Source organism: Pezoporus flaviventris, unplaced genomic scaffold (assembly GCF_033815535.1).
Source record: "Pezoporus flaviventris isolate CSIRO_AGI_PZ_B2104156 unplaced genomic scaffold, CSIRO_AGI_Pfla_v1 ptg000121l, whole genome shotgun sequence".
NCBI classification, from domain to species: domain Eukaryota; kingdom Metazoa; phylum Chordata; class Aves; order Psittaciformes; family Psittacidae; genus Pezoporus; species Pezoporus flaviventris.
This window is the reverse complement of record NW_026892669.1, coordinates 686754-708283: the sequence shown is the minus strand read 5'-3', so window position 1 is coordinate 708283 and position 21530 is coordinate 686754. Positions and strand designations below refer to the sequence as shown.

Sequence of the window (21530 nt, the reverse complement as noted above, 5' to 3'; positions counted from 1 at the left end):
ATCACTTCCGAAGCAGCTCGAAGCCCTTCATAGGCTGCCAGTATCTCTTTCTCAGTTGGGGTATAGCTGGCCTCAGATCCTTTATTTCCCCGACTCCAAAAGCCAAGGGTGCGACCTTGAACCTCCCCTAGAGTTTTCTGCCAGAGGCTCCAGGTAGTACCGTTCCCCCCAGCTGCAGTGTACGGTCCATTTTTGACATCTGGCCCGTTCCGGACTGGTCCAAGGGCTACTGCCTGAACTATATCGCGTTTAATTTGCTCAAAGGCTTGTTGTTGCTCAGGGCCCCATTTAAAATCATTCTTGTTTTGGGTCACATGATAGAGAGGGCTTACAATCGAATTGTAATTTGGGATGTGCATTCTCCATAAGCCCACAGCACCCAAGAAAGCTTGCGTTTCTTTCTTATTAGTTGGTGGAGACATTGGTGTTATCTTGTTGATCACATCTGTGGGGATCTGTCTACGTCCATCTTGCCATTTTATTCCCAAAAATTGAATCTCCTGTGCAGGTCCCTTGACCTTACTCCGTTTTATGGCAAAACCGGCTTTCAGAAGAATTTGGATTATTTTCCTCCCTTTCTCAAAGACTTCTTCCGCTGTATCGCCCTACACAATAATGTCATCAATGTATTGCAGGTGTTATGGAGCTTGCCCCTGTTTCAGTGCAGTCTGGACCAGTCCATGGCAAATGGTAGGGCTGTGTTTCCACCCCTGGGGCAGTCGGTTCCAAGTGAACTTTACATCCCTCCAAGTAAAAGCAAACGGTGGCCTGCACTCTGCTGCCAAAGGAATTGAGAGAAATGCATTGGCAATATCAATCGTGGCATACCACTTGGCTGCCTTTGACTCTAGTTCATACTGAAGTTCTAGCATGTCTGGTACGGCAGCACTCAATGGTGGTGTGACTTCATTCAGGCCACGATAGTCTACTGTTAGTCTCCATTCTCCGTTAGACTTTCGCACTGGCCATATGGGGCTATTAAAGGGCTAGTGGGTCCTGCTGATCACCTCCTGACTCTCCAGTCTATGGATCAGCTGATGGATGGGAATCAGGGAGTCTCGGTTGGTGCGATATTGCCACCAGTGCACTGTTGTGGTCGCAATTGGCACTTGTTGTTCTTCAACTTTCAGCAACCCCACAGCAGAGGGATCTTCTGAGAGACCAGGAAAGGTGGACAGCTGCTCAATTTCCTGTCTCCAAAGCAGCAATACCAAAACCCCACCGGTACCCTTTTGGGTCTTTGAAGTACCCTCTCTTGAGGTAGTCTATGCCGAGGATGCCTGGAACCTCTGGACCAGTCACAATAGGGTGCTTTTGCCATTCCCTCCCAGTCAGGCTGATTTCAGCCTCCAGCACAGTCAACTCTTGGGATCCTCCTGTTACTCCAGAAGTATAGATGGGTTCCACCCCTTGACAGCTTGATGGCATCAGGGTACACTGTGCACCGGTATCTACTAGAGCCTTAGACTTCTGTGGGACTGATGTGCCAGGCCATCTGATCCACACAGTCCAGTAAATCCGATTGTCCCCTACCTCCACCTGGCTGGAGGCAGGGCCCCTCTAATGGTCATCACAGAGTTGGACACTTAAGTCGTGGTGAAAGGGATTATTCTTCGTTATCACAGGAGCTGGAGTAAAATCAGCTCTTCCATTCCATCTGGGAAACTGCTCACCAGAGACTGAAACTGTAGCTCTCATGGGATGATCAGTCTTGGTCCTTGCTCCCCTCTTCAGTTCACTCACTTGTTCCTCCAAAGCTGAAGTAGGTTTTCCATCCCACTTTGTCATGTCTTCTCCGTGATCCAGCAGATAAAACCATAGGGTACCCCGTGGCATATACCCCCTGTATCTCCTCTCTCGAACAATAGGACGCCTTTTGTTAATACCTGAGATGTGTGTTGGTACACGTGAGGAGCTGGATAAATCAGCTAGATCATCCCTCAGTTGTTCGAGATCCTGGGACAGTTTTTCCACAGCTGAGATGATGGAAGGGGTAAGATTGTCTTCGAACTCTCGGAGTTTATGAACCATTTCATCCACTGTTATTGGTACTATGTCATTCCAGCTTACTGTTGCCAATGAATGTGCATATGATGACGGTGCATTGCGTGTAAGTTTTCGCCACATGGGTCGTGTACATTCAACTTCATCTGGATCTATGGGGGTATCCCCATTATTCAGCTTGATGTGATAGATCATCTCTACGATGGCCCATTCTCTCAGAGACTGGATGCCTTTGTCTGTAGTAGTCCACTTTGCCAAACGACTCATAACATCGTCCTTGTATGGAAACCTTTCTTTCACAGCTGCCAAGAGCCTCCTCCAAAGGTTGAGGGACTTTTTCTCTCTTGCAATTGCTTTGTCAATTCCCCCTTCTCTAGCAAGTGATCCCAGCTGCTTGGCTTCTGTACCTTCTAGTTCATGACCATCGGCCCCATTGTCCCAGCATCGGAGTCACCAGGTGATGATGTGCTCCCCTGGTTGACGGGTAAAATGTTTTCGCATATTCCGCAGCTTTGAGGTCCGAGGTCGAGAAGTGACCTCTTCTTCTTCTTCTTCGTCATGTGATGATGACTCCTGATCAGATTCTGGGCCGGGTGGTGAATTCATTGTTTCTTCATCTCGCTTCACCCTTCTTGCCTCTTTTTTGCTTGTTCTCTTGCGTACAGGGGAAAGATACGATATACTGAAACTGTGAGATCAAGAGGAACAACCTTGAGAGCCAATATATCAGCATTGTGACGAGTGACTATTAATCCAGTCAGATCTGTTCTTATCTCAACCTCTCGTGCCCCACGTTGGGCGCCAAAAAGAACTGTCGTGGTTAAAACACAGTCAGGCAACTTGTTCACTCACTCCCAGTGAGTTGTGCCAAGCTGACAACAATCGAGGGCCGTTCCCCCCCCCCCCCACCGGGGCTCTCCCCTTCCCTGCTTCCGGAGGAACGGGGAGGAGGATTGAAAGAGTGCAACTCCTACGGGTTGAGACAAGAACAGTCCAGCAACTAATGTATAACACAAATCACCACTGCAACTATCAACTACAACAATGATAAGGGAAAATAACAAGGGAAGAGAATGTGATACCACCGGCCAAGAAACGAGTCCCACCTGGAAGCCCGTGTCCTTCCTGGTAACTCCCACTTACCCCCCACCCCGGGCATGACATGCTGTGGTATGGAATACCTCCCTGGCTAGCCCGGGTCAGGCGCCCCATCTCTGCTTCCTCACAGCTTCCCCTCCTCCCTGGCAGAGCATGAGGCTCACAAAGTCCTTGGTCAGGGTAAACATCACTTAGCAACAACCGAAAACATTGGTTTCACCAACACTGTTCCCAGGCTGGAAGTCAAAACACAGCACTGCACCAGCTACCACAAAGGAAAAACATGACTGCTACTGCTGAACCCAGGACAGACCTTCAGCAACCCCACAACAGAAGGATCCTCTGAGAGACCAGTCAAGGTGGACAGCTGCTCAATTTCCTCAGTCTCCCAAGCAGCAATACCAAAAGGCCATTGGTACCCTTTTGGGTCTTTGAAGTACCCTCTCCTGAGGTCGTCTATGCTAAGCGTGCAAGGAGCTCTGGACCAGTCACAATAGGGTGCTTTTGCCTCTCTTTCCCAGTTAGGATGATTTCAGCCTCCAGTGCAGTCAACTCTTGGTATCCTCCTTTCACTCCAGAAATACAAATCCGTTTTACTCCTTGATAGCTTGATCAGATGACATCAGGCATTCTCAGGTTGGTATGGCCGTGGGTAAATCATGCACAATATATGCCGCAACATACTCATTTTCAGCCAAAGAAGCAGGCTGGTTTCAAGGGTTTCCTGTGCTCCTTCTCACTGGTAGAGCATGAGAGACTGAAATGTCTTTGATCGGATAAGCATTACTATAGCAACAACTAAAACATCGGTGTGTTATCAGCATTGTTCTCAGACTAAAGCCAAAACTCAGTACTGCACCAGCTGCTAAGACGGCAAAAAATATCTTTTACAGCTGAACCCAGGACTATGATCTACTATGTAACTGCTGCAAGCAGGAGCTATCACAAATACTAAATGCAGATATATCACAAATGTTATTCTTTTCTTTTTTTCTTATTTTTATATTGCTCACTTGGCTTCAAAACAGATTTGCTTCATCAACATTTTTATTTTGTACACTGCTGTTCATAAAAATTATTTCAATGCACCCTTCCCCTTTTCAACACCAGGTCTGAAATTACAGTGAGTGTTCTTTTCAGATATGGCATATAAACATGAAGAGAACAGCTGAGGTATTGAGAAGGACTAGAAACAGAAACTTAGACTTTCAAGACCCATCTTAGCATCTAGTTCTGCAGAGCACCTGTTACTATCTTAGCACAAACCTCTAGGATAGGTACTTGAACTACAGGTGTATTTTTATTAGCATGCTTCCTCTTTGTGGTAAACATATGGTAACTTATCCCTTTTATCCTTTTCTTTAATTCCTTTGTATTGGACGAAGAGCAAATACAGAGCCATTATCATGGAATGTTTTATGTTCACACCTCAACTTAGCACATTCCTTGTTTTGCTTGTACCATAAATACTGAATGTTCATAGAAACGCTGAAAATACACTGAATGATTACTTCATAATGTATCTCAGCATTAAAAAATATCCATTTAATGACTAAGAAAGTCTTTTTAACCTCATGATTGGCTGACCTTGATCCTCCAACCCATCTCTCCCCTGTACAGCTCAGAGAGTAGATTGTTCTTGCCATATGACCTGGAAGTCAGCAAACCCTGGTGGTATCAGGTCAAGGAAAGTAGGAAGTTCAGAGCTGCTTGTGGGAAACTCTCTTCCAGCTGCCTGGTAAATCTAAACTCAGTTTTATTGAGATAGTTCATACACCCACTTCCACAGACTGCATAGAACTCAGTTTTCCAAATGGAGCTGCTTTTCCAAGTGGAAAAGAATTAATAAAGAAGTAGTAAGTTTTTAGTAAATATTGAAGACAAAATTTATGTATTGTAGAATCATAGAATAATGTCAGTTGGAAGGGACTTTGAGAGATATCCAACCACTTGCTTAAAGCAGCCCCAAATTAATTAGGTTACTCAGGGTCTTGTTCAGTCAAGTTCTAAGCATCCCCAAGGGTCAATATTCCACAACCTCTCTGGAAATCTGTTCCAGCATTTGACTACATGTATAGTTTGTGCTAGGGATGACAGCAAGGATATCAGAAGATTATCATGGACTCACTAGAATTAGAAGACTAATTAGGTGTGAGATTCATAAGACTGTCTACCAACTTATTAGCCATTTGTTAAAACTCCTTTTTGTAGTTTCATAAACCCTTTGCAAGGATCTCAATACTAGTAAATCTGACTCAGCAGTTTCTTATACTAAAGTGTGAATTCAAGCTCCATTAATAAAGTATCTGGAAAACAGTATGGGTGTTGGAGCACCAATGTATGTTGGTTTCTGCACTAACCCTCAACTAATAACAAGTGGACAGCTGCAGCCTTCCACAGCTTTCATTTTGTGACTGGCATAGTGCTATGGAGAGAACATACACTAGCCTAATGCCAGTAACACAAATGTAGGGAATGAATCTCAGAAACCCTACATTTATAAAAATGTTGTGCCCCATTCTGTGGAGGCACATGGAACAAAGCCACATCATTGCTGTAAATGCATCCAGGAGCAGCTGAGGTATTAACGCAACCACCAAGTTAGGAATCTGACTAACAAATACATGGAAAATTTCCTTAGTAATATATTCACTACTTACATATTCAATACTGCTTCAAGCACAGACATTTCTAAATGGCTCCTCAGCTTCATCAGAGTTCCAGTCTCACCCTGATGCTTGATCCGTCTGCATCATCTTTCAACAGAAAGAGAAGGTAGCCATCAGCACAAACACATGGCACATGCCTCCCCAGTAGCCCTCCAAGTGATCTGGCAGGAGTTTTGAGCAGGATGGCAGGATCTGTAGCTTTCCACCAGAGACCCCCTGGTGTTATTCCTAGGATGTCCCTGAAAGGAGTAATGTCTATAGCAACCCCTACAGCTGGAAGTACTGCCAACACTTAGCTGAAACTCTATCAGCAGGAATAATGTTATTAAGATCTAAAAGAACTCCATACTCATCAATTAACACTTCCTTAGCTTGTGTGAATTACCAAGGCTGAGAAAGGACTCACTGAGGTCAAGGAATGGTGACCATCTGTTGCCAAAGACAGCTTTCAAGAGGACCTAGGGCCTGAGGACAGCAGAAGGGTAACCTGTGACTGTCTTCTCCATAGCATACCACTCCGATAGCAGCTCCCGGGGACTCTGCCATAGCCAGAGGAATTGCATGGTAGCACATGGTCAGAGCCTGCCACGCAGTGTGGTGTAGTCAGTCTGACTCACTGCAGACATTTGTACAAACACAGATGTCTTAGTGCCTTTCATCCGCACTGTAAGTAAATGTCCTCCTCACAGCATCCCTCTAATTGCTCCAAAGCACAATTATATGTTAAATCAATGAATATGCTTTTTATGCCTTTGCATCTCCACTCTTAGAGCACTTTCCTGTCTTTTTAAATGCAGATTTCTAACTAGCTGTACTCTCAGATGGTTTAAAATGGATCCATCTGATGAACACTGACAGCTTTCATAACTATGTTTACTACTCCCTGTAAAATAGTTTGTTCCTTCCAAACACCAGTAATAAAACCAGTTGGTTTCACGCTGGACAGAATTCAGATCTTGAACAGAAATTAAACCTGCAGTGAAAACCAATGCAATAATTGGGGCCAGAACTTGGTTTACTGACCCTGCTCATCTGAATGCTATTTCTGAGGGGATAATGATGTATTATTCTTCCTTTTTGACAATTTACTCCTTCACAGTTAATTTTTTAAATTTTATGTGCCATTTTTCTGTGATGTTGCACTGGTATCCTGGTGCTTCTATCATGCCATTATAGTTGCCTAAAGCATGTTTCTTTATTCCTTTTTTCTGCTCTACCTTTCTTTTTGGCTCCTTCCTGTATTCTGCCATCACACAAACTTCATTTGTGTAGCTGAGAAAATGAAGAATTCTACTGAATTCTGAAAGAAATTTTGTGTTTCATGACTTTACTTATGTTGTGGTTTAAGTCCAGTCAGAAAATTCAGAACCACATAGTCTCTCGCTCACTCCCCCACTTCCTCCCCGCCCCGCTCCCAGAGGGATGGGGAGGAGAATCAAAAGAATGTAACTCCCACAGGTTGAGATAAGATCAGTCCAGTAACTAAGGTATAACACAAACCACTACTGCTACCACCAATAATAATAATGATAAGGGAAACAACAAGGGAAGAGAACACAACTTCTCACCACACGCCGACCGATACCCAGCCCAACCGAGCAGTGATCTAGCCCTTCTGGGTAACTGCCCCCAGTTTATATAGTGGGCATGACGTGCTGTGGTATGGAATACCTCCTTGGTCAGTTTGGATCAGGTGCCCTGTCTCTGCTTCCTCCTGACTTCCCCTCCTCCCTGGCAGAGCATGAGACTCAGAAAGTCCTTGGTCACAGTAAACATTACTGAGCAACAACTGAAAACATCGGTGTTATCAGTGCTGTTATCAGCGCTGTTCTCAGGCTGAAAGTCAAAACCACATCACTGCACCAGCTACTAAGAAGGATAAAAATGACTGCTACTGCTGAACCCAGGACAGTATCCACCCCTTATTCCATACCATTCACGTCATGCTCAGATCTCACATTTTCAATATACCATCACTCTTATCTCATATATATACATATATATATATATATACACAGAGAGAGAGAGGGAGAGAGATATCATTCCTTAGTACATGGACCAATCCCTATAAAGCTGCTGAGTCCATCTGGTCCATGATGTCGGGCTCCATCTCTTGTAACAGTCTTTCAGAGCAGGAGAGAGAGTGTGATGTAGTCAGTCTGCCAGGCCTCCCATATTTGTACTTCAGCCATCGTCCTCCATACCAGAGAGGCTTTAACCGCTTGACTTGCTTAATTGCAGCACGTTTCACACTCGTGAATAACCTGGGCAATAGTGTCCATTGATAAGTCCACCCCTCGATCATGAGTCCATCTCTGTGTTGCATCTCTGCCCTGATGGCCTGAAGTGTCACGGGCACGCCAGGCTCAAAATAATTCACCCTCCCCTTCAGCAGTTTCTGCAACTTGTCATCGGGGACTCCATACAGCTGCCTTCCATCTCTGACGCTTCCAAAGCACTGGAGGGGCCCAGTTGACTAGATACTTGCTCATACTGTCTCACACACCCTGCCACTCATGACTGTCCAGCCTTGGGGAAAATCTCTTGGTGGTCCTCCTATATTGTCGTCTAATCCTAGACAAGACCCAAACATGACTCCGTTTAACTTCTGAGATCAGACTAAATGGTCATGGTTAAAACACACTCTGTATGTGTGCCACCATGGTGATCCCCATCACAATCAGCAGGCAGGTCTCAAGGGTACCCAAAGCCCATTCAAAGCCTTCACAACTCTCAAACGATGCTGCTGTACTTGTCACTGGGTCTGGTGTAGCTGCTGTGCTTGGTGCTGGAGTAACTGCGCTGTCGGCTGCGGTTGGAGTTTGAGTAGCTGCTGTACTTGTCGCTGGGGTTGGTGTAGCAGCTGTTCTTGGAGTTGGAGTAGCTGCGTTATCTGTTGTAGTCAGAGTCTGTGTAGCTGCTGTAGTTGTAACTGGGGCTGGTGTAGCTGCTGTGCTTGGAGCTGGAGTAGCTGTGCTGTCTGCTGCAGTTGTAGTTTGAGTAGCTGCTGTACTTGTTGCAGGGGTGTGTGAGAATGTGTCCCTCATAGGCTGACCGCCCCAGGAGGGGAAAAAAGATGTGTAATTGCTTTACACTTCTATTATATACCTTCCAAAGCATAGAGGTGGTGACCACACTGGGAACGCAAGTCAGATCAGTTTCATGATCAATGAGTCTATTGTATTACAAGTCATTACCATAAAGTACAATGAAACAATAACCTTAGCCAAGACCCCCAGCCGATAAGCACTAACACAGCAAATACTGGCTGTAAGTAAGGTGCGACATGCTGAAACTGTGAGATCAGAAGCAACAACTTTGAGAGCCAATAAATAAGCATTGTGATGAGTGACTTCAGGGTATTTAAGGCACGGACTCCGTTTGCTGGTCGAAGACCTTTTTACTTTAGATTACATGGTTTATATATGTTTTTGATCATATTCACTTGCATAAAGCTACAATGCAATTGGTTAGTTGCTGCTGTCCGTGCGCATAATCTAAAATTATAATTGATTAGTCTGCTTTTTTGACACCATCCTTTCGACGTCTCAAACTTCTCAGTTCCTTCTTCTACTTCTCATTTTAGTCCCCTTTTGTTCCACTTCTTTTGCTCCACTTTTCTTGCTTGAGGTCAGTTAACCACAGAGCTAAAATTGCAGTCTGACTCAAAATTAATTCCCCAAAGAATTAAGGTCGCTCAGCATACTCTGACCAAGTTCAAACTCCTCTTCTCCTACATCTCACCTTTTTGTTTTTCTAAAAACATCACTTGCTTTACCATTTTTTCTAACATTCACTGCAGGCAACTCAACATGGAACAGTCAGTAAGAATCAAATAAGAATGAATAGCATTATAAGACCTCCTTTGATCAATGAAACAAACCATGTCCCAAGTCCTAGAGAGTTAAGCCAATTTCCTAATCCAAAAAAAATCCATCATCTATCTGCAACTTTGTTACTCCTTTTTTCAGTTCCTGAATAGCTTTATGAATAGATTCCGAATGGTCTGACAAATTCATGCAGCACATACCCTCAAAATCTTCACAGCCATGACCTTGTGCTTATAATAAGAAGTCTATGGCAGCCCTGTTTTGCAAAGAGGCATGTCAGACAGAATCAATGTCTGCCAATAAGTTGCTTAAGGCAATGGACGTTGCATTTCTTTGTTTAGCTAGCCAGCAGCCTAATTTGTTTAATGTTCCTAATGCTTTTGCTGCTGCTACACCTGAAACAAAGAAGGAAGCTGCCACTATTTTTCCTCTTTTCCAAAATTTGACATCATCTTTACATTCCGATTTATATGTATGTATACTTCGCTTTCCTTGGCTATGGATACGCTGCTGTAAAATCATGGATCTGTTTAGAGTTAGCAAGGTTAATCTCCCTAGGCTACATGGGCCACCTTTGATATGTGAAGGGATTTCTGGCCATGCCCTATCCCCACAAATAAGAAACGCTCCTGGAGGCAAAGCTCTAGGCTTATAGTGACCACTAGATTTTTTGTATGCAGTATATTTGCACCAAGCGCTACTATTTCTATATGCTGCTAAGCTAGGATTAACACTCCACACTAAAGACTGATCGCTCCCTGAATAACTGAAAAACAAACAATAGTCCATTTTTATGGACCCAAACAAATCTAATTCTTGAGGCCCCAATGTGGCCTCGGGCAGGTATGAAGTCCACCCATCCCAATTCTCAACCTGGCCATCCCCTGTCTCGATCCTATACGGGGCTTGGAGGGGTATTGGCCAAGTCTCCAAAGGGATTCCTGCAAGACACGTTGAAAAGGGATTCCCTGGCGTGGCAGTTGCAAGGCACAGGATATCTAGGTTTGTCACATTAGCCAATGTGACCCATATATTCATTTTTGGCTGCTGCAGAGGGAGCCAAGACCATGGTTCCTCCACTACTGCTGTGGTAATGCATACTGCGACAATCCACCAGGTGAGTCGCCTTCCACCGTCGGCTTGACCCATTTCGCGGGTACCCAGCGTGGGCCTGAATCTGTAATGACACAAGCATATCCTTATCCCCAAGTTAGTAATGGTACTGGACCTTCTCAATTTCCTTCCCAAGTTTTTACCATAACCTTAATTTGATCTTTATATTCGAGCATCCCTGTTGACATGGTTTGCATGTGTTTCACAATGGGAGGAATTACACTCTCACCAGGTAAGCGTAAAAAATTCATGACGTATTGGACCTTTGCCAATCTGCTTACTGGCTGTTTTCCTGACTCCCCCTTTTTCTGTTTTTGCAAATATGTTTTGACAGTTTGATGGGTGTGCTCAACAATGATTTGTTCTGTGGGTGAGTGGGGAATGCCAGTGACATGTTGGATTCCCCAATTTTTGAAAAATTTTCAGTCGATTGTGAAACATATGCTGGACCATTGTCTGTTTTTATTTGACGTGGGACTCCTAAAGTAGCAAAGGCATGATGAAAATGAGTTTACACATGTCTAGAAGTTTCTCCTCCCAAAGCAGTCATACAAACTGCCAGAGAAAAGGTGTCCACAGAAACATGAACATATTTTAGTTTGCCAAATTCAGGGATATGTGTGACATCTGTTCGCCATATTTGAAGTGATTGAATTCCTCTGGGGTTAACTGACAATGTAGGACCCTTAGTGAGTTGTTGACAATCAGGACAGGCTTGTATGATAGCTTTTGCATCTGCTGTTTACAAGTGAAACTTCTGTTTTAGGACCTTTGATGACTGGTGAAAAAATTCATTAGAAATGCGAGCTTGTTGCCACATGTTAGGCACAGGTGACAAACTGACAGGCTGAGTTAAATGGTTCACTCTAGCATTTCCTTCTGCACAGAATCCTGGCAAGTTTGTATTATTACGATGGTGACATATATGGTACACTTCTGTTCTTTGTTTTAACTGCCATAACTGTTTCATATTGTTAAACAAGGTTTCAACTGCAACATGTTTCAAATAAGCCCTTTCTAATCATTGCACAACTCCTACTACATATGCTGAGTCTGAAATTATATTGATTGGACATGTGTTCCATCGTTTAAACACCTCAATCACTGCTTTCAGTTCTACAATTTGGGGTGATCCCTCAGAAAAAAAAACTATATGTGATTTCCACTGGCCCTGTTCTTGCCATGTAATAGCTGCTTTGCCTGATTTTCCACTCCCATCTATATATACTGTGATACCATTCACAGGTTTGAGACAACACTTGGGTTTTTCCTCTATACATTCCTGCTGATTAAAAGTCAATATTCGATGGCTAGGATGATGGACCTTGATTGCTCCATCAAATCCTGCTAGAGCTATCTGCAGTGCTAAACTATTCTGCATACACCATTGCAGATATTGTTCTGTCATGGGAATAATTATGGTTTGAGGTTCTTTACCAGATAGGTCTATGATACGATCCCTTCCTTTCATAATTAACTGAGCAAATATTTCAAGTCTGGTTACAATGGTTTTTGATGGCTGATGTGAACAAAAATTGCCATTCGAGATTTTTCAATTTCTCCTTATCAGATTCAACCCATTGCATGATTAATCCTACTGTCTGAAAATCATTATTGACAATCAAAAACTCAATAGGAACTCCATTCACCACATGATGTGCCTGTCTCTCACTTAATGCTGCGTCTACCATCGCTATTGCTTGTTTTGCTGCTGGTGTTAATTGTCTGGGTGCATTTAAGTCTGTGTCATCCTTCAACAATTCAAACAATGGTTCTAAAGTTTTGTTGTCAATTCCCAATAATGTTGGAAACCAATTGATATTTCCTAACAAGACTTGCACATTGTTAAGTGCATGGATATTGACCTTGATGGTTAATTTCTGAAGTTCAGTGGTATGATCTAAGATTTTCCAACCCAAATATTTCCATGATACGGTATCCTGAACCTTTTCAGGGGCAATTTGCAATTTATGTTGTTGCAACACCGATTCGGAGAAAACTCCAGGAACAAACTTGCCAACAAAGTTTTCAAGCTGACAAGCAGGTATTCTGTATTGTGGCGCCGGGAGACACAGGGGATAGCTCCTCCTAATGTGTGTCTCCCCATTGCCACACAAGCCGTCCTTTTATAGCCACTGGGCATACATACATATTCATGAGGCTACATATGGATTACATCATTTTCCAGAAAGTTCCTACTACTTTCTATAGTATAGTTCCTACTACTTTCTATAGTAAACTATAAACAAAGGTTTCTATTGAGAAAAAAGGGGGGCACAAAATAACAAAATAGAATATAGATTTCTCCGTATCACTATATTCCATTTTGTGATTTTGTGCCTCCCTTGTCTCAAATTCCCCCCTTTTTCTGTCCTTTTGCAAATTCTTTTGCAACATTTTATATATTACCATTACCATCAAAATTCTTTTTGAAATAATTTCCCATTTCTACTTGGTGCTTAATTTCATTCCTTTTCCAATCTTCGTAATTTATCATAGACCTTTTACAACACCAGAGGGAACATTGTATCATACCACAAGTAATCAATATTCCTGCAAACAGTTGCCTCAACCAGGAGAGCTTGGGTAACCATGGAGTTAACTTTTTCCATATTTTTTTAAAAATCCAGGAGGTGGCATTAATGGCCATTTCATGAAATATCTTTGTTTGTTTCCAAATTTCCTCCAGGTCTGTTTCGATTCTGACACTTTGGTCTAAATAGGAACAACAGCTTTCATTGATTATGGAACAAACGCCTCCTTGTGATGCCAATAACATGTCTAGAGCCATTTGGCTTTGTAATATCACTTTAGACAGGCTGGTTATCTCTTGTTGTTCTGCCTGGCTTATATCAATGTTTTTACTTTCCATTTCCTCTATGGTTGCTGAGATATTTACAATTGCTTTTTCTGATTCACTTACTCCCAAAGATGGAATTAGACTTGTTCAATAATAGGGTTAAACCCTTGCTTAATCTGTTTAGCAAAACTTCTAATCCAGGTCCCGGAAGGATACCTGTCGATAATAGTAAAATTGGGTATTACAGCACCTAAGGTGCATGCCCCCTTCCATTTGGGGGCAGAGTCTTATAAGCATTTTCTCCACATAACCAAAACCAGCCTTTCCCTTTAGGAATGGGCCACCACTGAACTATGGTACCATCTTTATTAATAGTATAATTGCAATTTGAATGGTGACCTACATCTGTGGCATTTAAACAAGCAAGATTTCCTACCCTGGTTCCTGGTGTAATACATCTTTGTGCACAGGTATAATATTTATTACCTGGATTAGGATTAACTATTCCAAATTTTAACTTTTCCTTCGAATACAGATTGCTAGTTTTCACCCACAAATTTGTCCATGAGACAGTGTTAGGAACTGTAACTCCAGTTGATGGGAGATCCAGGCTTTCTCCTGATTTAGGCAACTGTGCACACACCCAACAGTCACTGCGATTAAAACCTTAGTGACATTCTGCACAAATTTCAGGTATAAGTTTTGGTCCCAAGCTTATGTGCCAGTTATCATATAAGTCCAAATTATGACCGACACAATTTCATACATAAGGGTCTTGAAGGTTCTATCTGCCATGTCTTCTCTGGCTCTGGTGCTTTCTTAATTCTTGAATAATGTATCCAAGCAGGTTGTTCCTTTATCTTCACTGCTGTAAAGGTGGTCAGTAATATCTGGTACGGTCCGCTCCACTTCTCCTGTAGAGGATCTCCTGACAAATTCTTAACATAAACCCAGTCTCCAGATCTGAAAGGGTGAATCGGATAATCCAAACCTCTTGCTCTTGTCCCTATTATTCTCTTATTTATCTCCTCCAATTGTTTTCCCAGATTGATCAGAAACTGTCAGAGATAGCCTTCTCCCCCTTCCTGAAGACTTTCTCCTTCAAACTGGGACAGATATGGTCTTCCATATAAAATTTTACATGGCCTAGCCTCTTCTTTGACTGAGGTTTAGTTCAAATTCTTAATAGAGCCAGTGGTAACGCCTGGTACCAATATAAATTTGTTTCCTGACATATTTTACTAATCTGTTGTTTAATCAGATGGTTCATCTTTTGTACTTGCCCACTGGCCTGAGGCCTATATGGAACATGTAGTTGCCAATCAATTTCTAACTTTTTGCTAATTTCTTGTAACAATTTTGCACTAAAGTGTGAACCCCAGTCGGAAGAAATTGCTGCTGGTACTCCAAAATGAGGTATTATTTCATTTAATAATGTTTTAATCACCTGTCTTGCGTTATTTATTCTACAGGGGAATGCTTCTGTCCAGCCTGAAAAAATATCCGTTAACACCAACAAATATCAATAACCCCCTTTTCTTGGTAATTCAGAAAAATCTATTTGCCACTGCTGTCCCAGATAACTTCCTCTCCCAGTTGTCCCAATTTGATTTCTATTTTCAGTTTTAGGATTATTCTTAAGACATAACAGACATTGTTTTGTCACTAATTGAACTGTGGTGTATAGATTCCTTCCTACAATTTCTTTGTCTAAATATTTATACAAAGAGTTGCTACCCCAATGAGTTTTATTATGTTCTTCCTGAACTAACTTCCAGAGCTGGTTATAGGGGATTACAATTCATCCATCAGGTATTTGAGCCCAGCCCTCTTTATTTTCCTGTCTCTTTAGATCCTCAACCAATTTTCTATCCTCTTTTGAATACCTAGGTTTAGATTTCTCAGTTGTTAATTTCTCCTCAGGGATTAAGGACATGATTGGAGATTGTTCAGATGCTTGTTTGGCTTAAAAAACGGCCAAATTATTTCCAGTTTCCTGATCAGAGTCACCTTGTTGATGTCCTTTACAGTACATAATAGCTACTTCTTCAGGTAGCTGAACAGCTTCCAGTAATTGTAGAATTTCTGTGGCATGTTTAATCTGTTTCCCTTGTGTGTTCAAAAGTCCTCGTTCTTTCCAGATAGCACCATGTGCATGGACCACACCAAATGTGTATTTAGAATCAGTCCCAATATTTATCCTTTTATCTTTAGCCAATTCCAGGGATCTAGTTAACGCTATTATTTCTGCCTTCTGGGCAGAGGTGTTCACGGGTAAAGGTTTAGCTTCTATTACCTGTGAAGTGGTGGTAATGGCATATCCTGCCTTTTCTTTACCATTTTTCATGAACCTACTACCATCAGTGAACCAAGAATCAGCATCTTCCAGAGGTTTTTCTTTCATGTCTGGTCGGCTAGAATATGCAGTCTCTATGATGGTGAAGCAGTCGTGTGTTAGTGGTTCTGTCGATTGTTCTTGCAAAGAGGATGCTGGATTCACAACATTAGTGAGCACAATTTCTATATCATCCTGTTCTACAATGGTGGCCTGGTATTTTAAAAAACGTGAAGGAGATAACCAGTGGGCTCCTTTCTGCTCCAGGACTGCTGATACCACATGGGACACTAGCACAGTAATCTTTTGTCCCACAGTGAATTTGCAAGCCGCTTCAATATTCATGATGACTGCTGCCACAGCCCTTAGGCCTCCGGGCCATCCTTTGCTCGCTTCATCCAGATGTTTTGAAAAATACGCCACTGCCCTTCTGTATGGTCCTAGTTTCTGAGCAAGGAGCCCCAAGGCTATTCCTTGTTTTTCATAGGAATATAGCCAAAAAGGTTTAGTCAAATCCGGAAGTCCCAGAGCTGGAGCTCATATTAACTCTATCTTTAAATTTCTAAAAGCCTCCTCTGCTTTATCAGTCCAGTCCAAAGAGGGAGTGTTTCCTTTCAGCAGTTCATATAGTGATCTTACCAGAACACCATGATCATGGATCCAAAGTCTGCACCATCCTGTCATTCCCAGGAATGTCCAGAGCTCCTTGACAGTCGACGGTCGTGAAGTTTGGCAAATGGCTTCTTTTCTGGCAGTTCCAAGTTCTCTCTGTCCTCCTGTTATTTCATATCCTAGGTAGGAAACACGGGCTTGGGCCTTTTGTCTGGATACCCAATAACCATTCAGTCCCAGAAAATTTAATAATTCCACTGTCCACTGGATACATTCTTCCTTTGTTTCTGTAGCAATTAACAGGTCATCCACATATTGTAACAGAGTCCCCGTCTGAGTAGGTGGCTTCCATGATTCTAGTTCTCATGCTAATTTCCAAAAATCGTTGGACTGTTTTTAAACCCCTGAGGTAATACCGTCTAAGTTAATTGAGTTTTTCTTCCTGTGTCAGTATTTTTCCATTCAAAGGCAAATAAATTTTGGCTTTCTTTTGGCCAATGGTAAGCAAAAGAAAGCGTCCTTTAAATCCAGGAAGGCAAACCATTTCTAATTATTATTCAATTTAGTCAATAAGTCATACGAACTAGCTACTACTGGACAAATATCCTCTGCAATTTTGTTGATTGCTCTGAGATCCTGAACCAGTCTGCAACTTTTCCCATCACATTTATTTTCTGTCCAGATAGGAGTGTTATATTCCAATTCACATTCAATTAATAATCTATATTTTAAAATTTATCAATGACTTTTTGATTCCCTTTGATCTTCTAATTTTAAGGGATACTGTTTTATTCTAATTGGGCAGGCCCCCCTTTTTTATTTCCACTTTAACAGGCAAAGCATTTTTTGCCTTACCTGGAACTTCAGATGCCCCTACTCCCACATATACCTGATTAAGAATTTCTTCTATTTCAGGGAGGTCCTCCTTTTTGCTTTTCTGTTGAATTAAACTCACAACTGTAATTAATTGATTGTTTTTAACTCTAAATTCCATTTTGCCTTCTTTAAATATTGCTTCTTGCCCTAATAAAGATTTTAGAGAATTTGGCATGCATAAAAATTTATGCATTCTTTTTGTTTTCCCAATTTGTACTTTAAAGGTTTCAGAAAGAATGCCTATTTTTTTCTTTTTTTTTTTCTTTTTCTTGGTGGCCAGTAGCTCCCACATGTGTAACAAATTCTTTTCTCTCTGATTTAACACCGAATAAGTTGCTCCTGTATCCACTAAAATTCCACTTTATTTCCTCTAGTCCCTAGTTTTAATTTAATCCGTGGATCTCCTAGGGTAGATTCTCCAGGTCCCTGTCAATCTAGTTCCAATTCAGTCACCGAGACACCCCATGGCACTGCCCCCCCCGGTCAGTCTCACTTCCAACGTCCAAATTCCCCATAGCACACACACCGATCCGGTTCCACAGGAGAGCCCACTCCCCCACCTCTGCCCGTCGTCCCTCCTCCCACGCTCAAACACAGGAGCTGCCCAAGTTCCCCCTTTCCCCCTTGGTTTTCTCTTTTTTTTTTTTTTTTCACAGCTGCTCACCCTGCTCTGCAGGAGCTGCAGATGCCTGCCTCTGCAACAGCACTTCTGGTTTAACCCCTTCTTAACTCTGAATGTGAATGTGCCGCTTGTTGCCAGTGACAGCAATCTCCTCCTCCTTATCAATATCAGATAGGACAGATGCAGAGGGTGATCCTCTTGGAGGTGCCTGTGATACATGATTTTCCAACCTATCTTCCTGATTACTGTTCTTTAACTTTAAACATCTTTCCCCAATATCACAGGCTGAACATCTCCAGCTTAGCTCTCAGTTTTTCCCTGCCCTTTTCCAAAGCCAAAATTAAGGAATCTGGCAAAGCTATATTAATTTTGCATTCAGTCTTACACTCATATCTGCATACATTACTTCATCCCATTTTCCCTGCCCCCTCAAAACAACATTAATTGTAAGAATGTATTATAGTTCAGAGTTCCATCTTTAGGCCATTTTTCCTGATCTTCAAAGTATTCAAGACCTCTTAACTCTGCTGATTTTTTATTATCAATCTCACATTCACACAAGAACATACACAAAAGGAATCCCACAGACACACTCCACTCAGTTACAACACTTGATACAAAGACAGAGACTAAAAATCAACCAAAAAACAGTTAATAACACAGTTATAACATCCTGTCACCAGTACCAAAATCACAAGAGCAAAATCATTACTGTAACAAGCCACAAAATAAGACGAATACCAGTAGAATGAAAAGCAGCACTTCCTAACCCCTATGGCTCAGACCATATTGTAACATTAATAGGGGGGTTTCCTTGAACCCTTCATAGCTGACCAGCCTGTCAGTGTCCCAAGAAGGACGAGACCCTTGTGCCCAAACAGCCTGCCTGTGTCCCACTGTGGGACGTACTGGACAGCCCCCTGTATCGGAGGGTGATTCGACTAACCTATTCTGGGACCCACGCTGACAGCATCACTGAATCAAATCCCTTATGGGCTCTTGATAGCACACTGGACCCAAAACCATTTCCACAAGACACCCCCTGTGTCTTGTAGGACCCAAACCACAAGAAGCCCCCTGCTTAGTTATACCAAAATCACAAGACCAAAATACTTACTGTAAAATGCGAAAACTTTTCTACAAGTCGCTGTCCTGGGTTCAGCAGTAGCAGTCATTTTTCTCCTTCGTGGTAGCTGGTGAAGTGCTGTGTTTTGACTTCCAGCCTGGGAACAGTGCTGGTGATACCGATGATTTCGGTTGTTGCTAAGTGATGTTTACCCTGACCAAGGACTTTGTGAGGCTCATGCTCTGCCAGGGAGGAGGGGAAGCTGTGAGGAAGCAGAGACGGGGCGCCTGACCCAGGCTAGCCAAGGAGGTATTCCATACCACAGCACGTCATGCCCAGTGTGGGGCGTAACTGGGAGTTACCCGGAAGGACATGGGCTTGCGGGTGGGACGCGTTTTCTTGGCCGGTGGTATCGTATTCTCTTCCCTTGTTATTTTCCCTTATCATTGTTGTAGTTGATAGTAGCGGTGGTGATTTGTGTTATACACTGGTTGCTGGACTGTTCTTGTCTCAACCCGTAGGAGTTGCACCCTTTCGATCCTCCTCCCCGTTCCTCCGGAAGCAGGGAACGGGAGAGCCCCGGTGGGGTGGGGGGGGCCCTCGATTGTTGTCAGCCCGGCACCACTCACAGGGAGTGAGTGAACAAGTTGCCTGGCTGGGTTTAAACCACAACAGTTCTTTTTGATGCCCAACGTGGGGCACGAGGGGTTGAGATAAGAACAGATCTGACTGGATTAATAGTCACTCGTCACAATGCTGATTTATTGGCCCTCAAGGTTGTTCCTCTTGATCTCACAGTTTCAGTATATCGTATCTTACTTCCATCCGGTATTTGCTGTATTAGTGTTTTTCAAGTGTGGGGCTTGGGCTAAGGTTTTTGTCTCATTATACTTTATGGTAATGACTTGCAATACAATAGAATCATTTATCATGAAACTGATCTGGCTTATGTTCCCAGTATGGTCACCACCTTTATACTTTGGGAGGTAGGTAATAGAAGTGCTTAGCAATTACACATCTTTTTTCTCCTTCTCAGGTGCTCAACCTGTGAAGGAGACATCCTTTTACCCTCCCAGTCCTCCCCCCAGACCATTTATATTTGAGAGTTTTGAAGTTTTTGAATGGCCTTTTAATGCTGTTGAGACTTGTTTGCTGATCGTGATGGGAATCACCATGCTAGCACGCATACAGAGTGTGTTTTGCCCACTACTGATTTCAAGAGTTAAGCAGAGTCAGGTTTGGGTCTTGTCTGGGGTCAAACGACGATGTAGGAGGACCAAGAGATTTTCCCTGAGGCTGGACAGCCATGAGTGGCAGGGTGTGTGGGATAGTATGGGCAAGTATCTAGGTCAGTGGGCCCCTCCAGTACTTTGGAATTTCACTACCGAACAACTGCAAAATCCAGAAGAATTAGTAAAACACTTAAATGAGTTGTGTGGTCATTCTGGCCATACCAGAGATGGACAAATCATGGCAACGTGCTGGGGCTTGGCCTATGCTTACAGGGCCTTGTTCAACACTATCCAGCACCTTCAAAAGGAAAAGAACGTTGGCGGATCTGAGGGCAAAGCAGCAGTCAGCGCAACTACTCCAGCTCCAAGCACAGGAGCTTCACCACCCCCAGCAACAAGTACAGTCGCTACTGAAACTTTGGCTGCAATGAACAGCGCAGCTACCCCAGTGGCAAGTACAGCAGCTACAGCACCCCCAGCAACAAGTACAGTTGCTACTCAAACCACTGTGATAATTACTGCAGCCAAACCAGAGGACCAATTCGTACCAATATCGGTTTCCCCTGTGCGCAAGAGAACAAGCAAAAAAGAGGCAAGAAGGGTGAAGCGAGATGAAGAAACAATGAATTCACCACCTGGTCCAGAATCTGATCAGGAGTCATCATCACATGACGAAGAAGAAGAAGAAGAGGTGACTTCTCGACCTCGGACCTCAAACGAGTTACGGAATATGTGAAAATATTTTACCCGTCAACCAGGGGAGCACATCATCACCTGGTGACTCCGATGCTGGGACAATAGGGTCGATGGTCACGAACTAGAAGGTACAGAAGCCAAGCAGCTGGGATCACTTGCTAGAGAAGGGGGAATTGACAAAGCAATTGCAAGAGAGAAAATGCCTCTCAGCCTTTGGAGGCGGCTCTTGGCAGCTGTGAAAGAAAGGTTTCCATACAAGGATGATGTTACGTGTCGTTCGGCCAAGTGGACTACTACAGACAAAGGCATCCAGTCTCAGGACTCAGCCATCGTAGAGATGCTCTATCACATCAAGCTGAATAACGGGGATACCCCCATAGATCCAGATGAAGTTGAATGTACACGACCCATGTGGCGAAAACTTACACGGAATGCACCGTCATCATATGCCTATTCATTGGCAACAGTAACCTGGAATGACATTGTACCAATAACAGTGGATGAAATGATTCATAAACTCTGAGAGTTCGAAAACAATCTCACCCCTTCCGTCATCTCAGCTGTGGAAAAACTGTCC

General features: G+C 43.0%; 1 protein-coding gene across 1 annotated transcript in view; it reads left to right on the top strand.

Moving 5' to 3' along the window:
- Positions 1-21530, top strand: part of LOC133282379 (chromodomain Y-like protein 2) — a 110759-nt gene that overhangs the window by 20512 nt on the left and 68717 nt on the right. The window lies entirely within an intron of this gene.